Source organism: Pongo pygmaeus, chromosome X, assembly GCF_028885625.2.
Source record: "Pongo pygmaeus isolate AG05252 chromosome X, NHGRI_mPonPyg2-v2.0_pri, whole genome shotgun sequence".
Classification (NCBI taxonomy): Eukaryota; Metazoa; Chordata; class Mammalia; order Primates; family Hominidae; genus Pongo; species Pongo pygmaeus.
Genome location: NC_072396.2, coordinates 77,496,729 through 77,518,826, shown reverse-complemented (window position 1 = coordinate 77,518,826; position 22,098 = coordinate 77,496,729). Strand labels below are relative to the sequence as shown.

Sequence of the window (22,098 nt, the reverse complement as noted above, 5' to 3'; positions counted from 1 at the left end):
CTGAGATTTTACTCCTCTGATGTTGGAAATTTCCATAGTGTGAAGTTTTATTATGCATAAAATCACCTGGGGTGCTTGTTAAACATGCGGATTCCTGGATGGCCAGAAAACTTGTCATTGGTCAAGAGCAACATTAAGATCTGCCTGTTACTCATACAGATGCTTCCTGCCCAGCAAGTTCATCAGAGGGCGAGGATGAATTACGGTTGCTATGAATGTCCTTGTGAGGCAGTTGGGAAGCCTTGGTAAGTTGTCAGTGGCTTTGGTGGGGTTTCCCAGTTGGTGGTAGAAAAGAGAAGGGAAACTGGTCATGATCTGGCCCTTTCTAGCTTTCTGGCTTTATTAAGTACTTACTAAGTGCCAGAGACTGTTGCAGATATTAACAAAGTCTTGTCATGGAACTTTCATTCTGGTGAAGTTAGACAAAGGGATAAGTAACCAGTAAATGTATAATGTATCGTAAGTGTTATATCAATTGTTTTTTCCCATTATAATGTAAAAAATTGCACTTAAAAATGGTTAGGTTAAACTAAGCAACATCTTGTGTTTTTCTCCCTTTTTCCCATTCTCCCTTTTAATACCTGCCACAGTTGCTCAGTGCAATGGAGGCTGACCAAGCTGAGTGTCAGGAAGGTCATAGATGATGCAAACAGTCTTTTCTCTTTTTGTAACTTCTCACTAGGCTGGATTGTGAAGGATATTTGAAAAGTATTTTAGACTCCACCAGATCATCCATGTGAGTGACCATGCAGCAAAAGAAGGAGGGTCCTCTCAGTGATTAAGGTAACATAGTGATTAAGGTAAGTAGGGAAAGAGAGGCTTACTTTGCCCTGATTCTTGTCAGGGAGGTTCTTAGAAATGCTATTTCCAGAGCATAAGTGATAGGCCAGCACTTTCAAAGCCTGCAACTTATTCTATAATATATCCTTGTTAAAACAATTCATGTAGATTATATGGTTACCCAGTCTGGGATCACTCCTGCAGAAGATCAGAAGAACTGAAATATAGGTGACATAAGCTCCTGCTTTTGTAAATGTTTTGTTGAAACACAGTTGTGTTCATTCATTATTGTCGGTGGCAGCTTTCATGCTACAGCAGAGTTGAGTAGTTGGGAGAGAAACCATATGGACCATAGAGTTTGAAATATTACTGTCTGGCCCTTCACAGAAAGTTTGCCGATTCCTGGCATAGGTTAAATAAATGTACTATATCCACAAATCCTCCTCTCCCCATTTTCCTTTCAATTGGACTTGCATTTACAGTTGATCCTAGAATGTATGGAATCTCATAGTAATCAGCTTGCTTCTGAATTTCTTCCCATTCAAATTAAGCTCACTCAGAAAGCACATTCACAAATTGGGCTACATATACAGAAGGAGCTATGTTTTATATGCCTCATTGTAGTCAACTCATTTATCCTATATGTATGGTTCCCCCATGTTTTCCTTCTTTTCAGGGGTAACTTTTAAACTTGAGCCATTCATGAGTATCCAAAAAGTTACAACTTATGTTTTCTAATTAAGACTTCATCCTTATTTTAGTATACTTCCCCTCTCTGGCTTTTTTGCATATTTCTGCAGATGTCTTGACCTTTCTGGGGAATAAGCCCCCTTAGAAGATTAATTTTCTGTAGTTCTCTATTGAGAAATACATGACATTTAGCTTTTTAATAATTTGATGCCATTCATTGAGTACCTACTGTGTGCTTTATGTACCCTGTCTCGTTGAATTTTTACAAAAAACTGAAAGAGTTAGTTTTGTGTTATTACTACCTCCATCTCAAAGATGAGTCTTGGAAAGCTTAAGTATCTTTAGGTCACATTGTAATCAGTGGCAGAACTGGGACTTAACATAATTCATGACTGCATTTTCTTTTCTTTCTTTCTTTCTCTCTCTTTTTTTTTTTTTTTTTTTGTAAAGAGATAACGTCTCACTCACTGTGTTGCCCAGACTGGTCTTGAACTCTTGGGCTCAAGCAATTCTTCCACCTCCGCCTCCCAAAGTGTTGGGATTATAGGCATGAGCCCTCATGCCTGCCCCTTGCATTTTCTATTTAAGTGGTCTTGAAGGTTTTTTTTTTTTTTCCTTTTTAAATCTCGGAATTTGGCCTTTAGTAAGCATAGAATAGCAAAGTGTAATACCTGAGCTGGGGAAAAAAGTCCTTGAATTCTTTAGGAAAGACTTAATTGATGGGTACAAAGTGAAATGCTCACTGGAATCGGGAATCAGAAACCAGTTCTGATCACCTATCCCTACATATCCTTCTTCACTCTGCCCTGGCATATCATGGTTGATGTACATAGCAATGATCATCCCTTCTATAATCCCACTTAACAATTTAGAAGTGGATTGGTAATACTCTTCTGGCTTAAAATCCTTCTTCTCTGGGCAGGTGTGGTGGCTCCTGCATTATCCCAGCACTTTGGGAGGCCGAGGTGGGAGGATTGTGTGAGCCCAGGAGTTTGAGACCAGCCTGGGTAACATAGCAAGACCCTGTCTCTACAAAAAAATAAAAAATTAGCTGGGCATGGTGGTGCTCATGCCTGTAATCCCAGCACTTGGGGAGGCTGAGGCGGGTGGATCACGAGGTCAAGAGATCGAGACTATCCTGGCCAGCATGGTGAAACCCCGTCTGTACTAAAAATACAAAAATTAGCCGGGCGTGATAGCAGGTGCCTGTAGTTCCAGCTATGGGAGGCTGAGGCAGGAGAATCACATGAACCTGGGAGATGGAGTTTGCAGTGAGCTGAGATCACGCCACTGCACTCCAGCCTGGTGACAGAGTGAGACTCCACCTCAAAAAAAAAGAGAAACGATCACATCCAGATGTCCTGTTACTGGAAGGGCACCATAGTTTATCCTGCACCTGACACTAATATACCTACTCTGGGAATTCTTCTACCTGCAACTATTTATTTATCTGATCCCATCCGGTATTAAAGTTCTAAAAGTTAACAGAATTCTTAAAGGTTCCCAATCCCTCCCAGAAACCCCATCATCTCAAAATCACTAGCTATTAAAAGAAGCAAAAAAAAAAAAAAGGTGGCTCCTGACCTAGTCTCTTTGCGTATGAAGACCTATTCACTATATAAAGCTGTTACCTGCCTTGAAAAGATTAAGACAGCAAGAAAGTTCTTAGAAAGTGGGTATGTGGCTGGCCTCAGATAAGGAGAAATTGCTGAGAAGAAGAAGTTGGGTTTTTTTGGGGTTTTTTGTTTCTTGTTTTTGAGACAGGGTCTTGCTCTATCTCCCAGGCTGGAGTGCAATGGTGCAATCACAGCTCACTGCAGCCTCAACCTCCCAGACTCAAATAATCCTCTCTCCTCAGCCTCCCAAGTAGCTAGGACTACAGGATGCACCACCTTGCCCATTGTTTCTATAGCAAGGTCTTATAATATGGCAGACACAATGGCCTCCCACAGAGAAATGAGCCATAAAAGGGCCCTGTAAAAGCAAGGATGGCTCACTGTTTTAAGACAGCCAAATGTATGGCACTTGGAGAATTTCAAAGAGTAGAAGGCCTTCTTGATTGCACTCCCCTTTAACAGCCTTGCCTCTTATGGGGCTATGTGGAGCGTTGAAATGGTTCACAAGTAAAGTGAAAAATGGTTATGCATAGTGTGTCAGCCCCACCCTAAGCTCCCAGAGCCTCCATTCTGAGTACAAAGGTCAGTTTTCTTCTCGGGACAGGCCAAGGATGATGGGGTTTTAATTTCTCTACTGATCCATGGCAAAGCATTCCTAAACTAGGCACTGGAAGTCTTGGTAACTGGAAAGAGACATTCACCAAGATGAGGAAGGCCAAAGCCAAGTGCCTTATATAGTCCCTAGAAAGCATTTCATTTTATGGAACAATCTTTGGTCTCTCTTTTTTTTTTTTTTGTGAGACAGTGACTCAGGCTGGAGTGCAGTGATAAGGTCACTGCTCATTGCAGCCTCAACTTCCCGTGCTCAGGTGATCCTTTCACCTCAACTTCCCGAGTAGTTGGGACTATAAGCAAGCGCCACCATGCCCAGCTAATTTTTTGTAATTTTTGTAGAGACGGGGTTTTCCCACGTTGCCCAGGCTGGTCTCAAACTTCTGGACTCAAGCAATCCACCTGCCTTCGCCTCCCAAAGTGCTGGGATTACAGGTGTAAGCTACCATGCCCAGCTCTGGTCTCCTTTCTTAATCCTGTTGAATAAGCAAGATTTTTTTTTATCTGAACCCTCCTCTTACTCTTCTTTCTGTTCTCCTTCCATGATCACTTTGTCCATCTTCCTCTTTGTCATAGGCATGTCCTGTTTCTAATTCCCTTTCTCTTTTCTTTGGTAGGCTAGCCTTCGAGACTGCATCATACTCCCCAACTTAAAATCTTTTGATAACCCAGGCAGCTGGGTTATCCCCAATTTAAAGTCTTTTTGTTGTAGCTGTATGGCATTTATCTAGGGCATGGGGTACGCACAGTAGGTTTCTCTCCTCTCTTTTTTAACATATTTATTATGTTTATGCATGTAAAGAGTTTGTTGTTGGCCAGGCCTGGTGGCTCACGCCTGTAATCCCAGCACTTTGGGAGGCTGAGGTGGGAGGTCAGGAGTTCGAGAGCAGCCTGGCCAACATGATGAAACCCTGTCTCTACTAAAAATACAAAGATTAGTGGAACAGGGTGGCTCATGCCTGTAATTGCAGCTACTCAGGAGGCTGAAGCAGGAGAATCACTTGAGCCTGGGAGCTGAGATCATGCCATTGCACTCCAGTCTGGGTGACAGAGGGAAACTGTTTCAAAATCAACAACAACAACAAAAAGTTTAAAAATTGGAAACCACCAAAAGGTAGTATTAAAAGGGAAATAAAAATTACTCATAATCCCAGAACACAGTCATATGCTATTTTTAGTCTTATTTTATTTAGCCATTTTTCTCTTTACACAAACTTTTTTTTTTTTTTTTGAGATGGAGTCTTACTCTGTTGCCTGAGCTGGAGTGCAGTGGTGCGATCTCGGCTCACTGCAACCTCCGCCTCCTGGGTTCAAGTGATTCTCCTGCCTCAGCCTCCTGAGTAGCTGGGGCTACAGGCGACCGCCATTACACTCAGCTAATTTTTTGTATTTTTAGTAGAGACGGGGTTTCACCACGTTCACCAGGCTGGTCTCGAACTCCTGACCTCATGATTCGCCCACCTCGGCCTCCCAAAGTGGTGGGATTACAAGCGTGAGCCACTATGCCCTCCCTACAGGTTTTAAAATTTATTATTATCTAAATATTCATTTTAAATATTAATTTTAGTGTACTTCTTTGATTTTCTTTAGAGAAATTTCTGATTTCAGAACCAAGTTTATTAGCATTCACTGTGTACATTAGCACCATTAAAACTAGCTAGACCCAAGAAGCAGTATTGAATGGGTATCCCTTCTTTACTTTCCTCTGATTCACTCTACTCTGGCGCTCACAGCTAAGTAAGTATGTACAGCAATGGCCTATCATTTGGTCGATTATCTTTTGTGCTCTGAAATGTCTTTGTTTTATCATCTGCTCTCAATACCTCTATGCTCTGACCCTTTGTATATAAGGGTAACCGTATTTGTTCTTTCCTGCGAAATAATAATTCTTTTCCTTCCATTCAGAGTAGCTGCCTGACTCATACAATGAGTAAAGTCACATAGACTCAAAAGAGTAGAGATGGAGGTTGGATGTGGTGGCTCATGCCTGTAATCCCAACACTTTGAGAGGCTGAGGTGGGAGGATCGCTTGAGCTTGAGCACAGGAGTTTGAGGTCAGTCTGGGCAATGTAGCGAGACCTCATCTCTGCCAAAAAATAAAAATTAGCTGGGTGTGGTGGTGCATGGCTGTAGTCCCATGTAGTCCCAGCTACTTGGGAGGCTGAGGCGGGAGGTCACACATACTTTTTGTTGTTACTGCTTCATCATTGGTTCTGATCACTCAGTGTTCTTTCCCTTACACCAGATCATAATACAGTATTCTGACTTGGCAACTTAGCTCAGTTTATTACGAATAGTCTTTAATTAATTTGGTAAATTACTATGAATGAACATTTCATTCATTCTGCTAGGTCTAGGTTTTGCCAGCTGTTCCATTAAGGGACACTCTATGGCACGTGTTGGCAAACTTTTTCTGTAAAGGGCTAGGTAGTCTCTCTATTCAACTCTGCTGTTGTAGCATGAAAACATCCATAGACAATATGGATACAAATGAGCATGATTATGTTCTGATAAAACTTGATTTACAAAAACAGGTAATAGGTTGGATTTGGACCAGGGGCCATAGCATGCTGACCCCTGCTTTACAGTATACATACACAAAGACTTTCAAACAAAGATGTATACAATAAAACAACCATTCATAGTTATTTGATTCACAGTGTGTATAATATAATAAAAATAATACAGCTGTATTTGAGTCAGCACTGAAAAGTCTCTTGTGATCTGTGTGTTACGTGCATGAATTGCAGAATATTCATACAAATACCATGAATATTCTTCATGGGCCATGTTATTACCATCCCTTAGAGGAATCTCTTCCTTGTCATGGGTCTTTCTTTGTCTGGCTTAGAAGTGATGTTGTCTTTATATTGTGTTATTAGTTCTTAACTTTACATTATCAGCTCTGGTGTGCTTACCTTTTTCACCAATGTGTCTTCTACCCTACTTACCTCATAAGTGAATCTAATACAGAGGTTATTTTGGATATAATCATTATCTTAACAGGTAAGATAGTGCTATTTCAAACCCTAAATTTGGCTTTCAGGATTATGAAGTATTAATTCTTCCACTGATATCTCAAAAGGTGATCTGGACAAAGGAACAGGTATCTCAGGTAAGCAATTGTTGAATATGAAAGTAAATATTCTTCTTTGATCGTTTGTTGTATTTGTTATGTTTAATAAGTCTTTTTTTTTTTTTGAGATGGAGGTCTTGCTCTGTCGCCCAGGCTGGAGTGTAGTGGTGCAATCTCAGGTCACTGCAGTCTCTGCCTCCTGGATTCAAGCAATTCTCCAGCCTCAGCCTCCCGAGTGGCTGGGATTACAGGTGTGCATCACCATGCCCAGCTAATTTTTTGTATTTTTTTTGGTAGAGACAGGGTTTCACCATGCTGGCGAGGCTAGTCTTGAACTCCTGACCTCGTGATCTGCCCACCTTGGCCTCCCAAAGTGTTGGGATTACAGGCATGAGCCACCACGCCTGGCCAGATTCATAGTTTTCAAGAATTTTGAATTATATTTGCTAAATTTGATATTTCAAATTTTATTTTCTATTTTATTTATTATTTTTTTCCTTTATTTATTTATTTATTTATTTTGAGACAGGGTCTCACTCTGTTGTCCAGGCTGGAGTGTGGTGGTGCTATCATGGTGCACTGCAGGCTTGACCTCCCAGGCTCAAGGGATCCTCCTACCTCTCAGCCTCCTGAGTAGCTGGGACTATAGGTGTGCACCACCACACCCAGATAATTTTTGTATTTTTCGTAGAGACGGGGTTTCTCCATGTTGCCTAAGCTGGTCTCAAACTCCTGGGCTGAAGCTATTTGCCCACCTTAGCCTTCCAAAGTTTTGGGATTACAGGGTGAGCTACCACGCCCGGCCTTTTTCTGTGTTCAAAAGTGAGTTGTTTTGCGGGGGATGGCAGTCTTTTTCAATTGTTGATGTTAGGGTCATTAATGAAATCTTTTGTTGCCTATTGTTTTAAACTGAACCAATCTCAAATATATCCCATGCCATTAAATATACTTTAATAACATCTTTTAAAAATTGGCACATAATACACCACTGCATGAATGTAAAAATTTAACTTGTATCTGATATTTGGAATCTTGTTTTAATTACTGCTCTTTTAATTGTGTGTAAATAGTGCTACAGTGAATATCTCTATAGATAAATTTTTGTACATATGTGTGTTTATTTCCTGAGGTTGGATACAATATGTGGTCCTTCTATTAGTGTATAAGAATGCCCGTTTTTTGTTTTTTTTTTAACTTTTTCACCAGTACACTATGTTAAGGTTTCAGAAGAATTTGCCAATTGTAAAGGTAAAAAATGGCCTTTGATATTTTAATTTGTATTTCTTTGATTCCTAACAAGATAGAACAGATAAAAATCTTGGGTCTTATTTTTGAGTTTATTTTTCACACTTAGTTTTAGTCTATCATATGTTGCAGATATTTCCCCCAGTTTGGCCTATAAATTATTAATTTGTATGTAGCTCAAATATGTTTTTCTTTATGGTTTGTTCTCCACTTGCATTTTATAATAGGAAGATAAATATATTTTTTATAGTTCATAATTCCTTTATACTTTTTATTATTATTTTTTTAAATACAAATCTTTCCCATTGGGAACCTCTTTCGTGTGTGGTATGTAACTAATTTTTCTAAATGTTCAGCACATTCAGGGTTTGGGGGGTTGTAGTAAGGGTACTTGTGGAGCTCTCAACAGCAGGACTTTAAAAATCTTTTCTCCAGTGCTCTGCTTTTAACATGACTTAAATATTCTCTCAGCCTGTTTCAGTTTTCCTGCCATTGGCTTATGCTATCTTCTAGAGGGGAGTTAGCAAACTTTTTCTATAAAAAGCCCAATGGTAAATATTTTAGGTTTTGTGGGCCATATGGTTTCTGCTCTTGTAGCATGAAAGCAGTCATAGACAATACATAAATGAATGAATATGGCTGTGTTCCAACAAAACTAGTTACAGAAAAAGGTAGTGGGCTGGATTTGGTTTGTTGGTGGTAGTTTGCCAATACCTGCTTTATGATACTGTACTCTTACAACTTCTGCTCACCTAGTTTCTGCTTCATCATAGTGGGCTTTCTCATAGTTATGCCTCTGATTTTCCCTTGTAACTTCTTAGAATACCTTTTTCACCTCTGGTCTTTGCTACTGATTACCTGTTTCCATATTTCACAATTTTAAGTTTCCGAGAGCACAGGCGGTAGCTAAATTAGATGCTTTGCATGTTACCACTATTATGTACTTTGCTTGGCTGTCTACACTGTTGCTTCAATATAACCAGTTCCAAATAACTGCATTCCTTTTGAGGGTCTCTTCCTTGCAATCCAGATTTCATTGCAAGAAATGGGGTGATTTGGATCATTTTAAGGAAGTTTATGGAATTCGACTCTAATGTGATATCATTAATGTGATTAAGCTCTTCTCTCCTTCTTGTGCACATCATGTTGGTCCTACTACAGTTTGGTTTCCTCATACTCTGTCTTCCTCTAACCTCCTGGTTACTGAATACTTAGATTTTTTTTCTCATTCATAACTTGAGCTTTTGCAACTACTATAGGTGTGACCTTCCTTCTACATTATCTTTCTCTCTACAGACTATCGACTTTAGCTCTTGCTACTCTCCATGTTGCCAAGTTGTCATTAAACTAAGAATCTGATTCCCTGTGGGTTGTTAAGTTTCCTGAGACTGCAGGGATAGTAGCTGCTATTTGGCAGGTCTAGGACATTTCCCCCTACTGATTACTATGTGCAAATGTATCTCTTTCCCTATTTATAATACAAAATTGCTTTAGCCTAACACAATCCAGCTACTATAAGTGTATCCAGAATCAAGCTCTAAAAGTAGATCGCAACCCAGTCATGTAGCATCCAGAAGTACCTGAACCATCTTTGGAACTTGACAGTTTCACAGTTAACTTTGCAACCTTACTCTCCTTATATCCTGATGCTATTTTATATGCCTGTTAGGTTGTATCAGATCTACATTCTGATCTATAGTTTGGAGATTATAATTTTCTAAGCAACCCTTTGTGAGGTCACAAATACTTTTTGTTTGTTACTGGTTTATAGGCATTATTGGTTCTCATCACTCAGTATTCTTTCCCTTTTCCCTTACACCAGATCATAATATAGTATTCTCTCTCTTTTTTTTTTTTTTGTTTTTTTTTTGGAAACAGGGTCTTGTTCTGTTGCCCAGGCTGGAGTGCCGTAGTGCAATCTTGGCTCACTGCAACCTCCGCCTCCCGGCTCAAGCGATTCTCTCACCTCAGCCTCCCAAGTAGCTGGGAATACAGGCGTGTGCCACCAAGCCCAGCTCATTTTTGTATTTTTTGTAGAGATAGAGTTTCACTATGTTACCCAGGCTGGTCTCAAACTCCTGAGCTCAAAGCGATCTGCCTGCCTCAGCCTCCCAAAGTGCTGGGACTATAGGCATGAGCCACCATGCCTGGCCCATAATATAGTATTCTGACTTGACAACTTAGCTTAGTTTATTAGGAATGTCTTTATTTAATTAATTTGGTAAATTACTAGGAATGTAGTAATTTACATTACTGCTATGAACTCCCTTCCTGCTACATACTCACTTCCTCATTTCTATTCTTTATCCCATTGCTAATGGATAGTTTCTGCTTATTTATGTATTTATTTATTAACTAATAGAGACAGGGTCTCGCTATGTTGCCCAGGTTATTATTGAACTCCTGGCCTCAAGTGATCTTCCTGCCTTGACCTCCCAGAGTGCTGAGATTACAGGCATGAGCCACCATGGCTGGCCAGTTTTTGCTTATTTATAGCTTCTGACTCCTGTGCCTATTCCTCACAAGTTGATCTTATTTAAATCTTTCATGCTTCTTACATAGCTGTGGTATGTTCTTTTACCATGTATCCATTCACTTCAGCTGCTGAGTTTCTGTTCTTCTGTTTTTCCCAATTGCAAATTTAATCTAATTTTCTCACCTCATCCTTGTTTGGGGAGGGCTTTCATGTCACAAGTCATAGGCTGTTGACCAGCTTGTAGACATATGCCCTTGAGTCTGAGCCTTACTTACCCTTGGTCTGATCAACTTTGGATTTGGAGGAAGGATAGTTGGTCATAAGAATGCTTTCTTAGCAGGCTTGTTTGCCTGGCTAAGAAAGTTTTTCTTTAGAAAGATTTTGGGTGTGGGTAGCACTATGACACATTCATTCTATCTGGTTTAGCTCTTTAAAGCTGCTTGATTGCAGCATCTACCAAGTCTCTTAAAGACTCACCTTCCCCTGGGTGAAAGTTCTAAAAGTTCCATGATATCACAAGCTGGTTTGCACAACATCTTCAAAACAAGGAGGATTCTCTTCAGTTTCGTAGCCAGCTTCCTAAACTGCATTCCTCCTAGGGGGCTGTTCTGCTTCTTACTATTGGTTAGGCACTTGTGATTGCTAGAAACAAATTCTCTGTTGAGCTCACATAATGACAGGTTATTTGCAGGCCACCTGTGGGGAAATAATGGTGACTTGGATCACATGCAGTTTCACATACAGGTGATCTTTTGTATCTGTGTGTTTCACATCTGTGGATTCAGCCACCTGTGGATCAAAAATACTTGGCTAAAAAATATGGATGGTTGTGTCTGTACTGAACATATACAGACTGTTTTTAGTTGTTATTCCCTAAACAATAGAGTATAACCACTGTTTACATAGCATTTATATTGTATTAGGTATTATAAGTAATCTAGAGATGATTTAAAGTATATGAGAGGATGTGCATAGGCTGTATGCATTTACTAGAATATTTTATATAAAAGATTTGAATATCTGTGGGGGATTCTGGAACTAATTCCTTTGTGGATACCGAGGGACACCTGTTTAGGGGGACCTTAATGTGATTATGCCTGTTAGGGATGGGAACTGGATTCAGAGAAGCTCTAGAAAACTCAGCAGCCAGAGCTTGTACATCTTTTTATTAGCATTGTGCCATTTATTTAACTGAGCTACTTTGTCTCTCTGCGTATCTTTTTTTTTTTCTTTGAGATGGAGTTTTGCTCTTGTTGCCCAAGCTGGAGTGCAGTGGCACAATCTTGGCTCACCACAACCTCTGCCTCCTAGGTTCAAGTGATTCTCCTGCCTCAGCCTCTCAAGCAGCTGGGATTACAGGCACCCGCCACCACGCCTGGCTAATTTTGTATTTTTAGCAGAGACAGGATTTCTCCCTGCCTTGAACTCCTGACCTCAGGTGATCCGCCTGCCTCAGCCTCCCAAAGTACTGGGATTATAGGTGTGAGCCACTGCACCCGGCCTCTCTGCTTATCTTTGGTGTCTTATAATTTCTGCTTTTTAAATATTGGCTCGCCCATCCACTTTGTTTTTTCTCCATCTCTTTTTTTTTTTTTTTTTGAGACAGAGTCTCACTCTGTTACCCAGGCTGGAGTGCAGTGGTGAGATCTCAGCTCACTGCAACCTCTGCCTCCTGGGTTCAAGTGATTCTCCTACCTCAACCTCCCGAGTACCTGGGATTACAGGTGCCAGCCACCATGCCTGGCTAATTTTTGTATTTTTAGTAGAGATGGGGTTTCACCAAATTGGCCAGCCTGGTCTCGAACTCCTGACATCAGGTTATCCTCCCGCCTCGGCCTCCCAAAGTGCTGAGATTACAAGCATGAGCCATTGCGCCCAGCCCTCTATCTCATATTTTTAGCCTATTTATAGGTTCTGCTTACTTATGGCTTCATCTTCCTCGTAAGTTTTGCTTGCTTATGACCCTCGTGACCTCACCTCTGCATTGTGTTAGCTTGCTGTGTATCCTTTCAGCTTCAGTTTCCTTTGTGAACTGTGATTACTTTTAATAGCTCGATTCCAATTCCTGAGAAGACAAATTTACTAGGCCTGTTGTATCCCAGTTTAGTTATATATTTATATACCCGCAGCAGCAGTTTGTGGATCTTCACTTTTGTTTTCTGCCATTAATATGATGATTACCCTGTTTTGCTGCTTTTACTTTGCTTGTTTCTTATAGCTTAGCTTATAATGTATCCATTAACAACTGACTGTTGGACTTCTCTCTCTGTTTCAAGGACTGCAGTTGCAAATGCCTGTAGGACCCAGATGCCATAAATGTATATAAGATGGTTCTGGTGTTTTCTTCTTTTCTTGAAACACTGTCTTGTGTGTGTGAGGGGGGTGATCTTTTGTTCAATCATTTTTGATAGAGACATTAGAAGAGCGATTTCTTTAAAATATAAACAAGGGTGCAAATGGGATGGTAAAGGGCAACTGACGCTACTAGGAGGATAGTAGGGAGTGTTTGACATTGTGTGTAAATGGGACATACATATTTCCTCCAAAAGGGAAGACTTTAGTACTTCTGCTGATTGTTGCCCAGTGGAAATGTCTGCCTAAGATTACCAGCTGTCTACAAAAAGCCTGATTGGCGTCACGTTTTTTTTTTTTTTAATTTAGATATGATTTAACATATATGATAGGATGTGTATAGGTTGTGTGCAATTACTAGAACATTTTCTATAAAGGTCATGAATATCTGTGGTGGATCCTGGAACCAATGGGGTTGGGAGGGCAGTTTCAATTGTTTTAAAATGTTTCAGGCCAACAGAATATGCTTATAAATGCTTTTATAACCTCACAGCTTCTGTTTCTTTATAGTTTTGGCTTATTTGTAATGTTTCCTTTTTCTCATGTGGTACAAAACATGGGTATGTACCATTACCTCTTCAACTCAGCCAATGGCTTGGCAGTTTCCGTTGTGCAGTGTTCAAAACTGGGCCACAGTTTTGAATGCAATTGTGGATATTAAAATGAAATAGATTAGGAAAGAATAGATTAAGATAGAATACAGATAAGAAAATAAGAAAATATCAGCCTTCATCTGGCAAAGAAAATAGCAGCCTTCATCTGGCAAAGGGCATCATCAGGCATTACCAGGAGGTGCTCTGTATCCACAGGTTCCCTATCTGTGGGTTCCACCACCACAGATAAAAAATATTTGGAAAAAAATACAACAATGCAAAATAATACAAATTTTAAAAAATACAATATATTTATGTGGTGTTTACATTGTATTCGTTATTATAAGTAATCTAGAGATGATTTAAAGGGATGGGAAGATATATGTAGGTTATATGTAAATATACCATTGTATATAAGGAACGTGTATACCCATGGATTTTAGAATCTGTAGGGATTCCTGGAACCAGTCTTCCATGGATACTGAGGGATGAATGTATTGTTCTGTGAAATTTTTGTCCCAGCTACATATTTGTATGTATGTATGTTTTTGGTCCGGTATAATTGTATAATATTTCTTAGTATGGGTTAAACAACTTTATAAGACATTGTGAGCAACCTGGTATCCTCTGGACTAGATCATTCCTGTAGACAGTTCCGTTGTGCACACATAGTATTTCGTTAAAATCAGGTGACTGTTTAAAAATTAAAAAGATTTTAGATAAAAATCTAGATTTTTACTTTCTCCTGAAATATCAGAAGATGGGGTCTAAATTCACACTGAGGCCAAGCAGTGGTAGGCTCATTTTAAAGAAGGGCTTTCTGCTCTCTGGTTTACCACATTGTATACTAATTAGCCTGGTCTTACTTTTGTATATTACCTGAATAGCCACTTAGGGCATTTTGAACACATGGCTTGCATTGCTTTGTCTTTTTGAAATCCGCTGTGGCAGGCCCAAACCTTGCCTTTGGTGGGCTTAAGTAAGGTCTGGTTTCCAGTACAAAGGCAAAGACAGATGAGGATTATTAGTATTCCATTTTGCCCTATGGATATTCTCAGTGCTTTCTACTGGAAACTCACAACCAATTCTGAATATGCCACATACTATGTGATTTGCCCTTGCTGTCCAACCCTGTTCTTGCTGCCATGTAAAAACAATCAGGCCAGGTGTGGTGGCTCATGCCTGTAATCCCAGCACTTTGGGAGGCCAAGGTGGGTGGATCATTTGAGCTCTGGAGTTCTAGACCAGCCAGGACCACATAGCAAGACCCCATCTCTACTAAAAATTAAAAAAAAAAAAAAAATTAACCGAGCATGGCGGTGGTTCATGCCTGTAATCCTAGCACTTTGGAGGCCAAGGCGGGAGGATCGTTAGAGCTCAGCAGTTCAAGACCAGCCTGGGCATCATAGCGAGACCCTGTCTCTATTTATAAAAAAAAATGAAAAACAAATGAAAACAATCAGGCCAGGTGTGGTGGCTCCTACCTATAATCCCAGCACTTCAGGAGGTCAAGGTGGGTGGATCACTTGAGCCCAAGAGTTTGAGACCAGCCTGGGCAACATAGTAAGAACCCGCCTGTACTAAAAATTTTAAAAAGCATTAGCTGGGCATGGTGACTGGTAACTGTAGTCCCAGGCTGAAGTAGGAGGATAGCTCGAGCCTGGGAGGTGGAGGTTGCAGTGAACCATGATAGTGCCACTGCACTGAAGCCTGAGCAACAGAGCTGGACCCTGTCTCAAAAAAAAAAAAAAAAAAGAATCACGTACGAGGAAGAGGTTGTGAAGCTATACATATGACAATTGGCAATCTGGTATTTCACAAGAATCTAATTAGAGAATTTGGGTGGCCAATCCCCTCAGCATAGTAAGGGAGTCAAGGAAGCTTTTAAGAACTTCATCAGTTTTCTGCCTTCCCTGAACAAGTGTCTCTTATTTGTAACTAAATTTGTCAGCTTAACAGTAAGCAGTAACTGGTATTAGACTCAATTTTTCAACTAGATTTGTAATTTGGCACAGTAATGAAATCTTAAGCCCATGCACCTATTCTGGGCTTCTTGTTTGTTTGTTTTGAGACGGAGTCTAGCTGCATGCAGCTGGAATGGAGTGGCACAATCTTGGCTCACTGCAACCTCCGCCTCCCGGGTTCAAGCGATTCTCTTGCCTCAGCCTCCCGAATAGCTAGGATTACAGGCACACACCACCATGCCCAGCTAATTTTTGTATTTTTAGTAGAGATGGGGTTTCACCATGTTGGCCAGGCTGGTCTCCAACTCCTGACCTCAAGTGATCCGCCTGCCTCAGCCTCCCAAAGTGCTGGGATTACAGGCATGAGCCACTGTGCCTTGCCACCTATTCTGTTTTGAACTTCATTTTCCTAACAATATCCTGAATTACTGAGCTTTTGTATCACTTCGTGTTAAAGTTTTCATTCTTATGTACCAAAGTACTAATTTGAATTTGTAATGAGTCTGATGGTATATTTCAATTTTTTGCTTTGAGGGACTGGCTGCTACATTGCAGAATATCTTATATCCCTGACTGCTTTCCACTAAGTGTCAGTGGTGACCCCGTTCCAATCATTATGACAACTGAACATGCTTATGCATCCCTCATACTTTATTTTTTATTTTGGGAAACCTTTCAGCTTCAGTTTTTGCTGATATTTATGTGATTCTTTGTTCTGCAATTCAAATTTCTGGGAGCCAGACAGTCTCCTTGGTTCAGATTACTGGTTTTTGACTAGAGCTTCTCACTTCAGATTCTGTCATAAGATTATGGCTTACCCTATGATTGTCCTTTGATTTGGTGCCATATGAAATAAAACATTATTTTCTATGGCTATGTATTAAGAATTTTGTGCAATTCTGTTTTTCTTAGAAGGCTGAGGGTGTGTTGTCAGACACCATGACTGATGTGATGGGTGTATTTTATTATGCGGCCGCCAGGCAGACAGGCATTTCTTAATATTTATATATTAAATTTAATATTATTTACATAATTTTTTTTTTTTTTTTTGAGACAGAGTCTTGCTCTGTCGCCCAAGCTGGAGTGCAGTGGCACGATCTCGACTTACTACAACCTCCGCCTCCCGGGTTCAAGCGATTCTCCTGCCTCAGTCTCCCGAGTAGCTGGGATTACAGGCACCCGACATCATGCCTGGCTAATTTTTGTGTTTTTGTAGAGATGGGAGGTTTCACCATGTTGGCCAGGCTGGTCTTGAACTCCTGACCTCAGGTGATCCGCCTGCCTTGGCCTCCCAAAGTGCTGGGATTACAGGCATGAGCCACCACGCCTGGCTATTTACATATTTTTAATCTAGAGTCCCTTAACATATTACAGTTTTCATGTATGGAATCTCTAATGTATTCACCCCTGCCACTCTAGATAGTAACACAAATTGCTGTCTAGTTCTTGTGTCCCAGAATGATGGTATGGGGTAGCCTGAAGCATGAGCCAAATTAATAGAAACAGAAAGTAGTTGCCAGGGGGTGTCAGGGTTGTTGCCAGGGGCCGGGGGAGGGGGAAAAGGATAATTGTTTAATGGGAATAGAGTTTCAGTTTTGCAAGATGAAAAAGTTCTGGAGATTGCTTGCACAAAAATGTGAATACACTTAATACTACTGAACTGTATATACTTAAAGTGGATAAAATAGTAAGAAAAATAGAGCAACAATATTTCACTAAGTAGGCAGTTTACACTGAATATCCTTGGGGACATCAGAATATCCTTGAGAATATTAAAATATAGCATCTTCAAACAAAAGTAAGTTAAAGGACTATCTTTGATGCAGCCTCCCAGTTCTCTATATCAGGGTCCAGCAAACTGGCCCAAGAGCCAAATCTGGCCAACCACTTGTTTTTATACAGTCTGTGAGCAAAGATTGTTGTTCACATTTTTTAATTGTTGAAAAAAAATCAGAATTATAAAACTTAATTACATCAAAATTACAAGAAATTCAAGTGTCAGTATCCGTAAATAAAGTTTTATTGGAACACAGTCACATTCATTCTTTTTTTTTTTTTTTTTTTTTTGAGACAGAGTTTTGCTCTTGTTGCCCGTGCTGGAGTGCAATGGTGTGATCTTGGCTCACCGCAACCTCCGCCTCCCGGGTTCAAGTGATTCTCCTGCCTCAGCCTCCCAAGTAGCTGGGATTACAGGCATGCGCCACCACGCCTGGCTAATTTTGTATTTTTAGTAGAGACAGGGTTTCTCCATGTTGGTCAGGCCGGTCTCGAACTCCTGACCTCAGTTGATCCACCTGCCTCGGCCTCCCAAAGTGCTGGGATTACAGGCGTGAGCCACCGCACCCGGCCTCATACTCATTCTTACGTGTGTTGTATATCGCTGCTTTTATGCTACAGTAGCAGAATGGAGTAACTGGGACAGAGACCATATGGCCTACAAATCCTAAAATATTTGCTGCTTGGCCATTAATAAAACATTTAAAGTCAGACTATTACAAAAGTTGCCAGGTCCCTCACAGCATCATCTTTGATAGCTTTAAATGCCTAATTGGCAGCCTTGTCATGGACGAGTAGGGACTATTATCATTCTGTTGCCTTACGTTTGGTGGGGATTCTTATTTCCTTACTCCCTACTGTGACACTTTAACCACTTCCAGAAAACTCATTCTTGGTAAGCTTCAGTTGTGGCTGAAATCCCTTTAGCAATTTCTATAGGCTCTTGTATTGTTAAGAAACAGACATCTCTTGGGCCAGCCAAGCAATTGGGACCACCTAACCAATTTGGACCACCCAAGGCTGGGCTTGGTCAGCCTCTAAGATGGACAGGGATCTCATAAGAATTCAAGTAAGGAATTTGAGTAAAGGCAATTAAAATTTAAAGAAAATTTTTAATTCAGTTTCCTGAGTTTGGAAATTAGTTCCAAGACAGATCTGGGAATGTCAGTGCAAGAGTTTGTGTCATCCATCCTAGTATACCACCTTTAACATTTCTTAATTCCTCTGTGTGTTTGTTCAGTGCCTTCCTCATTGTTGACTCAACCTTTACTTTACCTCCTAGCTTAGTCTGCATTCTGCTTCCCCTTCAATTTTCAGCTATTCATAATTAAATGTTGCTTGTTGCCCCAGTGTAAGAGATAGTGCCCAAAGGGATTTATTTCATGTTTTCCAACTTTCTTGCATTTCACAGATTCTATTTATTTTGCATTTCACAGACTTTATTCCTTAGTGTAAGAATTTCAGTGGCTTAACTCTGCCCTGCTTGGGAGTCACTTTTTGAATCTTGTAATGATATATAATGGCACTAGGAAAGTGTCCCCCACAGCTGATACTTTCTGCTTTGGACTACAAGGCAGATCATATTCTAAAAATCATTGCTGTCTAGGACTGCTTCCCAGAACTATGTTCTCCAGAACTATAGGTGGAACAGTTTACCTTAGATGGAAATGTGAGTGTGGCCACCACTTGATTCAGATGTGTTCATATTGCATTTCTACATCTTGGCCACTAAGCACATATGCCCTTCATCTTTATATACATTTCTGAAGATGCTTCTGTTTATACTGTTCCAACTCTTACTGAAGCAGCAGTGTTAGAGAGAATGTCAGCTGGATGCTATAGTCTGAAGTAATGTCATGAGACCATTTTAGAAATTTACCTGCTGGCCGGGCACGGTGGCTCACGCCTGTAATCCCAGCACTTAGGGAGGCCGAGGCGGGTGGGTCACTTGAGGTCAGAAGTTCGAGACCAGCCTGGCCAACATAGTGAAACCCCATCTCTACAAAAATACAAAAAAATTAGCTGGTCATGGTGGCGCATGCCTATAATCCCAGTTACTTGGGAGGCTGAGACAGGAGAATCACTTGAACCCAGGAGGCGGAAGTTGCAATGAGACAAGATCGTGCCATTGCACTCCAGCCTGTGTGACAGAGCGAGACTTCATCTCAAAAAAAAAAAAAAAAGAAATTTACCTGCCAGTTTCACAAGCCCAGGAGGCAGAGGCAGGAGTATTGCTGAGCCCAGGAGTTGAAGACTGCAATGAGCTATGATCGTGTCACTGCACCCCAACTTGGGTGACAGAGCAAGACCCTGTCTCAAAAAAAAAAAAAAAAGGAAAGAGATACTTATAAACAATTCAGATAACACATAAAGAAATAAATATAGTCAAGATAAGCTATAATCTTGTAACTCAACTAAAACTATGAAACTTTTGGTGTATAGACTTTTATTACTTTTATTTTTTTGAGACAGAGTCTCAGTCTGTCACCCAGGCTGGAGTGCAGTGGCAAGATCGTGGCTCACTACAAACCCTGCCTCTCAGCTTCAAGCTATTCTCATGCCTCAGCCTCTTGAGTAGCTGGGATTACAGGTTTGTGCCACCACACTCAGCTAATTTTTGTATTTTTTAGTAGAGATGGGGTTTCTTCATGTTGGCCAGGGTGGTCTCAAATGCCTGGCCTCAAATGATCTGCCTGCCCCGGCCTCCCAAAGTGCTAGGATTACAGGAATGAGCTACCGCGCCTGGCCTTCGTATAGACTTTTAAATGCCAGACTTCTTTGATATTATTGAGCATATATTTTATCTAATTATGACACCTGTTTTGATTCTGTGCTTAATTAAGCAATTTTATGATTATAATTTGGCTATAGGAAAAGAATGTATGCTTTATATGGAAACAAGTATTCTGGTTACATTGATGGGTATATTGTAGTAAATTAATAAACTGGCACATTGAAGATTATTCACCTTGTTATGTCAGCTGTGATGAATGTCTTTATAATTTATCTTTGCACAGTTGACTAATTATTTCCTAACCAAATGTAATTTTAGTCGTAGAAGGTGCAGTGAATCCTCTCAGGACTCTGAAACATGGTTCATACCCATGGAAAAGAGCCTAACAAAAATACTGATAGCATGGTTCCAAAGCGGGCATGAGGAGGAATATGCATTTGGAGGTATTAGAGAAGATAATATGATAATAATCAATTACTATAGTTTTGTTAGGAGAACCTCCCTCATTTTTTAACTGTACCTAGATAATGAACTTTGTCAATTTATTTATTTTTTTAATTTCTTAATTTTTTGAGGTAGGGTCTCTCTCTATCACTCAGGCTGGAGTGCTGTGTCACAATCATGGCTCACTGTATCCTCAACTTTCCAGTCTCAAGTAATTCTCCCACCTCAGTCTTCTGAGTAGCCAGGACTACAGACATGTACCACCACGCCTGGCTAATTTTTTGGATTTTTTTTTGTAGAGACGGGGTTTCTGCCATGTATCACAGGCTGGTCTCAAACTAGGCTGGTCTCAAACTCCTGGGCTAAAACAGTTCGCCCGCCTGAGCCTCCCAAAGTGCTGGGGTTAGAGGTCTGAGCCACCGCACCCAGCCAACTTTGTCATTTTAGAGATAGCAGCATATGCTTTATCTTGGTCCTGAGGCATGGTTGCTGGAGGTCAAGTCTATGTAGTTAGCTAGGATGGGCCACCGAAAGATTCTAAACTTCTTGTAGTCATCCAAGTAGGGTGGATTGCATGCACTATTTGTAATTGAAAAGTATGAGTTCCTGTTTTTTTGTTGTTGTTGTTTTTGGTTTTAAGGAGCTGAGAGTTTAATAGGCAAGAAGGAAGGGAGAAGACAAAAAGAAGAAGCTCCCCCTGTACAGAGGCAGAGGGAGGGGGGCTCCAAAGCCGAAAGAGGAGGTCCCTACCTGCCAACCATACCAGCCAGGTATATATGCAGAGGCTGGAGGAGGCGGTGTTTGATTTGCATAGGGCTCAGGGGATTGGTTTGATTAGGCATTTCATTCACATGGTCCATGAAAAAGCTGGCCCTCCCACCCTAGCCTTTTAATATGCAAATGCAGGGTGCCATGATGGTCTACACACGTGGGGATATGTGGGGGCGGCCATGTTGCCAGGAACCTGTGGGGAAAGGGCAAGAAGGCCCTGGGAATCTCCATGTTTGGGTGGACCGTTTCTAATGGCCTACATTTGCATATCAATGGTTGCTGGCCTGGTTCTGAGAGCCAGGGCTTTACAAGAAACTTTTCCAGAGGTGCTTTAACAAACGAAAACTTCCCAAGGACCCCTTTTCCTACAACATTCCCCACTGTGGAGATGCCACACTAACTGCTGTTAGGGGGTTTGGGGCGACGACTCTTTCTGGCTACTTCCTGCTGAAAAGAGGCATCAAATGGGGAACAGCAGCTAAGGCTCCTTCTGGGGTCGATCTAAGGATCCTCGGAAGAATGGCGTGTGGTTCAGTTTACAGCACCATTTGAAGTTAGATTGCTTCTAGGCGAGAAGAAACAATTTGAGTTATAGTATTGAATATACAGGGTCCAAATATCAATACAAGACATATAAGCAAGAGAGTGCTTAATAAAGGGGTTAACCAATTCCATAAAGAAGACTGGAATTTATTAAAGAGGGATTGTAGCCACTTGAGGCTGAAGCTGGCATTTTCCCTGAGCCTGTCAATAATTTTGATTTGATTTCCTCTACTTTACTAGAGTTGTTAATCCAAAAGTAGCATGTTTCATTTAAAACTACATTACTAAACCTAATAAAAAGTCCTAGCAGACTCAGTGATAGTAAAACTTTCATGCTTCCTTTTTGTCAACTATTATCCCTGCTATAAGGATAATAATTAAGCAAAATACTACGGCAATGGAAACTCTCTGTCCAATATTTCAGTT

The 22,098-nt window shown here is 40.7% G+C and overlaps 1 long non-coding RNA gene across 1 annotated transcript in view; it reads left to right on the top strand.

Moving 5' to 3' along the window:
- The window catches only part of LOC129023953 (uncharacterized), a 48,210-nt gene that overhangs the window by 11,259 nt on the left and 14,853 nt on the right, over window positions 1-22,098 (top strand). The window contains exons 3-5 of the long non-coding RNA XR_010125336.1: window positions 160-245; window positions 683-6,813; window positions 6,903-22,098. The exon at window positions 6,903-22,098 is cut by the window's right edge and continues 14,853 nt beyond it. This is a non-coding gene — a long non-coding RNA (uncharacterized LOC129023953). The remainder of the gene's footprint in view (window positions 1-159; window positions 246-682; window positions 6,814-6,902) is intronic.